Source organism: Ostrea edulis, chromosome 5 (genome assembly GCF_947568905.1).
Source record: "Ostrea edulis chromosome 5, xbOstEdul1.1, whole genome shotgun sequence".
NCBI lineage: Eukaryota > Metazoa > Mollusca > Bivalvia > Ostreida > Ostreidae > Ostrea > Ostrea edulis.
Window position 1 is genome coordinate 72648330 of NC_079168.1, and position 7490 is coordinate 72655819.

The following is a 7490-nucleotide window of genomic DNA, read 5'->3' on the forward strand; positions in this document are numbered from 1 at the left end:
ATTTTATTTTCCTTGTTCGTGACAATCATTTTCATGACTAATGGGCGATATTTAAAATTTTATGTTTTGTCCCACCTAACAGTCTCAGAGTGGAACTCAATACAGTGCAAAAACGCTACCAGTGTTGAAATCGCCCATAATGATGCATTCTGTGGTGCACATATCAGAGATGACCCTTCACAGATAGATGGAGATGTGATATTGGTTTGCTGCATTTTATATTATGCATTGACTCCCATCAAGAACGTGCTGTTGAAATTTCAGAAACTAACACTACAGATATTGTCACCACATGAAATATGTGGCAAATACACGACATGTTATAGGAAACATTTCACACTTGTGAATGAAAATATCGACAGCGTTATGCATAATCTTGATTTTGTCGTATTTGCAATGTATTGCTAGGCCACAAGGTTATATTTCACAAGCAGAGCATATCAGAAGAAAGGGGTTGGTATTCGTAAGCTATATTAGATAGCTATATTTAGTGAAGGTCCACTGATAAAGCCGATTCCTTGACATTTAGCGAATTTCAAAGAGGGTATAGTAGCCGGGTCCTAGGGGAAATAACGATACTTAAAAGTCTCCAGAGATGGTAACAAAGGCCGAGAACCTTTTGACTCTGTATCTTGTACGGTGTCAATCACTAATACAAAAGGACAGATCTGTAAATGCACGCTTCACCTGGTGCTTTGTTCTTCCACGTGTCTTCCGTCCTACACTTTCTGTTGCTACATTTGAAGGGGGGTACCCCAGACGTTTTAAACTTTTTGAATTTTTTTGTTTACTTACATCTTTTTAAGGGAAAGTTGAGCAAAGGTCTTTTCAAAGACTGGCATGTTGTCAAATAACATTTGATGATTATTTTAGATGAATTTAACAAGTGATTTTTAAAGTTTGTTCCCAAAATATACAAAATATCCTTTTGTGCAATATTTAGAGACAATGTAGAAGATAACATTGATTTCGTTGCTACAGCAACGCATCGTTAATTTCGTCTTGAAACATTGGTGTAGTATATATTAACAATACAAGCGCGCGTGAGTGACAGTAACCACTCCCACTAGGAGATGAAAAGTCGGGATAGAGGAGGGTTAGTGTCTTCTGTTCCTTACGCGTTCGCTCATCAATGTCAAAGCAGACCGATAGTAATACACAGACCCATAAAATATTACTGGGAACTTGACAGGTCCAGTCTTCATTCTAAAGGTTCTTAGACTTGACACATGGGCAGTTATCCAATGTTTACCATCTTCATCAAAGGAAAATAAAATCAACGTGATTGAAATTCATCAAACTGCACAGGTAAGTCCGAATTTAATTGCATATAGCGCATTAATCAGGCATACCGTTCAACATGCATGAGGGGAGCACTCTTGCATGGTGCCCACGTGCTTCTTGACTGGAACAGGTCCTTTTGACAAGTGTTATTATTTTGTCAGATTAACATAACGAGACTGGTCATTGATTTAAGTTTAGTAGCCTCTTATTTTGGCAGTTATTGGGAATTGATTAACGTACAGATGCTCTCGAAGAAAGCTGCTACATCATTTGAACCTCCTCCCCGGACAGAATTATTTGACAATTCCATAATCTGAAAACATCCATTCTGATACATCTCTTTTTTTTTAATATTACAACACACATATTATTTGCGTGTCTTGTTCTTGCTGAAGAAATGATAGCTCTACCTTGGTATTCGTGTTGAAATAGGAACTGGGCAAGTTTTAAACTTGTTAGTTCTACTCCTTTATTCTCTAAATATGATCTCATTGTGTATATTGAATTGGGTTTTTTTATCAATAGGTTAAATTTCCTTTTCATCCCAATCTCTGTTTGGGCACATGGTTCTAGAGCAAGTTTCCCTTTCCGTCTTGTGCGATACGAGACTGGGATTAATGAAAGATTTCTTGTTTTGAAAACTAGAGATTTGATACAGAGTGCCGTAATTTTAAAAATGATAGAGATTTCTAAGTGATGAAATAGTATGTCAATTCTAAGTCCTTATCTGAACGGAGAATCTAGGGTGATGTAGATGTAACTTCGTAGACAGTTGATTTTAAACACACGTTTTGCTTAGTCGATCGTTTCCATGTAAAATAGAAAAGAGTTTGTTTACTCACCAATCAAGGCCCCATAGGGGGGTATGTACAATATTAACAATATGATCCAATTTTTATACATAATGATTCAAAATATATCGGCATTGGTCTGAAATTGGATCATGTAAGTATTGAAGATGTGCAAATCTACGAAAGTTGGAATATAAGAAAAAAAATTGTATATATGCCAGAATTAATCCACGAGAGATCCTAATTATTTAATGGCAACAAATGTGAATGTCATTGAACATAAATAAATTTTTTTAAAAATTCCAAATTTATACTTTGAAAAAAGTAGGAACTACTGACATTTTTATTCTTTGTCGAAAACAAAACTTTCCACAGTGTACTGATTAAAAACTTCTTTTTATACCCATGTTCATTTCTAGGGGGATTTATAATTAGTACCGGTAGATGTTTGCAATCATGCAAATATCCACTCCCAAGTGGAATCATCTTCATAAACAGGACTATATTTGATTGATTAAAATATACACATTTCTTGTGATTTATGGCAAAAAGTGATCACTTTCATATTCATGCAATACCCGAACAATGAACCTCAAAGACGAGGGATGCATTTGAAAGTTTGCGTGCAACCATCGATGCCATGATCATATTTCGATGAAGAGTTAATACTAATTTGTAAGCGCAACGAAACTGAATGTGCAATGCGCTCAGTGCCTAGATGTCTATGAATATTTCAGTCGTAGAAAATTAATTATTCCTCGCCGATAATTAATACCAATGCAGGATTTTAATTACCACAGGAATATGGCAAAAATTTCACGCATATCTGGTCAGTGGAGGGTTCGAATCCCTATTCTTTTCGGTACATTATTCCTTTTCTCGCATCCTTTTACGCAATTTTACGCATGATTATCGAAATCAAACGTGCCTTTTGTTCATTAATCGTCGATGGAAAATTGGATTAGGAATCTTGGAGGAAATGCCGGAGAACAACAAATAGATGCCGTATTGATAGCCCCTGGATCCATGTTTGCGCATTATTCGAAAAACAAACACAGCATCATTGCAAACAAATGCAGGAATAAGTCACCGAAATAAGTAAATGATATATAGGCTTCAAGAACTACATCACATACTGATTAAGTGACATTAACCAAGAACTACGGCACAGACTGATCAGGTGTGACAGTAATGGTATTTGACAAAAGACGTGTAGATATATTCAAAAGTAGTATTATTTAAACCAAAATTGATAGATTATATCACGAAGGATGAATTCCAGTCAATTTTTCTCGTTTCATCGAAAAAAAAAAGTTGTCAAGAAGTTTGGAATAGATACAAGTTTGTACTGGATATATATATATCTGATTGATTTTTTTTTCAAATTTAAGAAATGGATTTCTGCTATACGAGTGTTAATTAGTAGACTTAATGCGGTATCTATTTCTTTGAAAATAAATATGTCGGACGCTAGTTTCCGTTCTCTGGATATCGCTGTTCCACGACAATATTTGGATTTGTTTTGATATAATGAATGCAAACATGTAAAAATAATAGTAAGGGAATGCGTGAAAGCGGAAGTGAGCCATTATCAATTTTCTATTTCAAACGATGTTGTTAAAATAGACATTATTAGTCTTATTTTGATAAATATATTTGATATTCTGTTGTCTTCACGACGATTTACACAAGACTATGTCTGCTTTTTTTCTAAACTTTATTTTAAAGGAATATTATCAAGAACGAATTGATAAATATCATTGGAAAAAAAAATGTAAATATTTTATATTGATAATTTTACAGATAGAGGACCGACCACTTGGTCCGTTAGTAGGATTCACATATGTGATGACATCATCTGAATTATACAATTAATGCAAATAAATCAGTTCTAACCCCGCGCTATGACAAACTGATGACACTAATACAGTTATCATGTGGAGACTTGGGATAAATACACATTTATTATCTGGAGTGCTGATATCAAATTCGAATTATTTAAATAGATAACGATATATGAACGATAATAGACAACATAAATATTGTGTTATCTTACTCGTGAACACGTGCAACAATTAAGGTTTGTAAGTTTTAAATATTTTGATGTACGAACTCTTTCTATATACATTTTATTTATTTATGATACTGCAGATGCATATAAGGGTATTACTTCTGACAAAATACTTAACGAATGTTCCAAATTTAAAACTGTTTTCAAGATTATTCTGTATTACCGAGTAATGATTCTTTTTTATATCCGGTTAAATATAATATTAATTTATTTCGATTAAGGGCCGATGAAGGGCAGAAACTTTACACAATGATTCAGCACATATATCTATAATATCATTATCATATATATATATATATATATATATATATATATATAACACTTTTAAGGCGTGGCTATGTATTTATGATATTTTGTTTTTATTTTGATTCATAATATTGGCTTGAATTTCGTGAAACGTACTTGTAACTAAGAGAAATCTGAATGACAATCTGTTTACTGGCCTGTGGTTAAACCAAACGTTACACAAGTACACCTATTGATTAAAGTTAGTACCTAATACAATGCCGTAATACTTGTATTATTTAGGGTTTGGATATTTTTGTTGCATGTATGAAACATAATAGTAATTTTAAACTTGTGTATTCTGTTGATGATGTACTCGAGCAATATTTTGAAATATTCTTCGCAATTCGTCGTTTAAAGACGTTCTTGTGTCATAATTCATAAGTTACATATTCATGACATGTTACATTCAGAACTAAACTAGATATTTCGATCGCTTTGATTTTATAATTTTTCTGAGTTTCTCTCTTATTGTAGTTTACGTCAGTGAAAATGAGTTTTAAGTTATGCCTAACATTTATCCCGCATAGAGCAAAATGTTGAAATAAACGTAAATGAAAGGGAAATAACTTTTTCATCCTTACACAGTGAAATGAAAATAATAACTTCGCTCCACGATGTGCACTATAGGGAAGAAGAATATCAAGAACAAATTGTTTCACTGCACCTGGTGCAAAAGTATCTTATTAACGAGATCAATTTCCATGTTTATGATAAATGTCCAAATTATAAACAAATGTTTGGTCAGTTAATGAGCGGACGGAATATTCCCGGATATGTGGGGTGTTCATCGATTATGAAGCCTGCATGTGTTCCGTTGGCATCTCATTAAGTGGTCGAATTAAAAGTTGACTAGTTATTGTAAACAAGAAGACGTTGATACAAATTACCAGTATTTCCCCGAAGAAATGGCGATATTATTAAGAAAATTGTGAGCGAAAACCAAACAAATGCGGGTCATTTTACAGAATAAGAAAACACAGCAGAAAAACAAGCTGAAGAAAAATTCAGTTGGTCGCATCAATGATACAAACGGAAATTAATGTGTCACACGTACAGTGAAGTTTTTTCTTCATCTAGTAAACAAAAAACAAAATTTAAAAAATGCCAAGAGCCGATATGTCCTGAAAACATTTTTCTCATGTTTCAAGTTGAAATTAAAAATTCTATCACTCTTTCAAACTGACAACTGACCAGGAACCAAATATTTGACCTTTATCATTGCGGGGTTGGACTACAGGTAGAGCAACGGTTCTGCGCGGGACACTTATTTATCGCTGGCAGTTAGTTTAGACTTACATCCTTACGCTTCTGTAAGGCGTTGACGTTTTCCTCGAGAAGAAACTCTCCGTTCCATGTGATGGCTTAGAAGGGTTATTAATGTCACAAATATAGTTCATACTTGCACACAGCAGGATACTCTTGTAGCAATATTCTACTCATCGGGAAATATTTACCGTAGGATTTATGTGTAAATTATATACTGCACTTGCCATTGTGTGTATATTTCTGTGGAATATAGAATATTTATCCCAGTGTATATGCATGCGTTTATGAACAGGAGGTGAGTTTATGTGTATCTGGACGACCTAGTTAACCAATAAATTGAAAAATGGGAGCATTTGTATTTTGAATTGATACATTTCTTGTGAAGGAATTTTAACGAGAATTGTACATTTTTAAAAAAAAAAATATTTGTGCGACTAGTCCTATTTAACTCGACGTATTATCAAGATTTGTGCGGACATTGTTACATGGCTGTAAATTTAGTCTAGACAAGATAATAATTGCATGAAAGTGAAACATGAAACTTTCAATTAATCTTTGTTTATTTGGTATGGAAAGTTCTTTTCCCCGAGAAGCAAAATGGCAGTTTAACGTATCCCGGTCATACAGCGTACGGCAGTTGAAAACGTTTTTACACAGGAGAAGATTTCAATCATAAAATGGCTGATTATTTGTTGTGATTAACGTTAGTTTTCAAGCTGCAGATGTATATGCTGAAGTTTGCCATTTATAAAATTTAAAACCAAACGACCGTGACAGATTTTATCTACCCATGTATTTAACTTTCTCTCGATAATATAATATTTGAATGGAAATTCATTTGACGGTCTTGCATCTTAAAAATTGTACAGAACATAGTTTAAAAAAGAAATATTCTTGTGGATATATTCAATTTAATGATTGATGACTAGCCTTGACCAATGGGTAAAATTATGGTCGATATTGAAATCTATGGAATTAGATTTTATGTGCTTTAACTGCTGGGGCGATGCTATTTTTTGGACCCATTTTATTCATTAATGTATTAAGATTATAGCCTATTCGTAAAGCCAGTCGGGGAAAGTTAAAAAATTAATAGATTTTCTGACATTGATGTGTTCTGCACAATGAAGATTTACAATAATAATCATCTTAAAGAAAACAAGTAAAACAGATTTTGTCTCAAACTGTCCCCGGTGTGGTTTGGGTAGGAAATCTGTATCTCTTTCTACAACCGCTTTCTCATAAATTCATATCATAAGCGGCCATGGGAATATTTTTCTAATTTCTGCAGAGAGAAAAAAATATTTATATGTTATGCGTCAGATTTATACAGCTCTGTTTGATGATTTCGTTTCCCTCTTTCACGCTTATGAGAGTATAATTCCATGTTTATTTACACTGGTCATACTCACATGGCAGGCTGTGGAAATAATGATCGCTGTAAATATTATTTAATTAGTGGTCAGTGTCTTTGGCCAATCATAACAGATAATCGTTTACACCCTGAGTGAAATGATCAATTTAAAGTTCAGTATATATATATATTTTTCATACCTTCTAGTTCTTTTTTTACCTAAGGGGAAACAAATATGTACTGACATTTGCTAGGGGTACAATACATGTATATACTTTGTTAATAATAAGCCATAAATCAGCGATATTTCACCCTGAAGCCTTTACTAGTTGGGGTGGCGATATTTCGGCTAATTATTATTTTTGCCGCTATCTGTCGATCTTTTATCAGATGGTCACGTCAACAAACCCCAATTAAATACCCCTTTCTTTACAAA

At 33.5% G+C, this 7490-nt stretch overlaps 1 protein-coding gene across 2 annotated transcripts in view; it reads left to right on the top strand.

The window, feature by feature from the left end:
* The first annotated feature begins 1054 nt into the window (after positions 1 to 1054).
* Positions 1055 to 7490, top strand: part of LOC125649067 (homeobox protein Meis1-like) — a 60628-nt gene continuing 54192 nt past the window's right edge. Inside the window, exon 1 of one of the 2 annotated variants that reach the window (XM_048876279.2) lies at positions 1055 to 1308. The gene's annotated coding sequence lies outside the window, so the exon portion shown is untranslated. Of the gene's footprint in view, positions 1309 to 5243; positions 5996 to 7490 lie in introns of those variants that run through there. The other variant, XM_048876282.2, reaches the window with a different exon arrangement.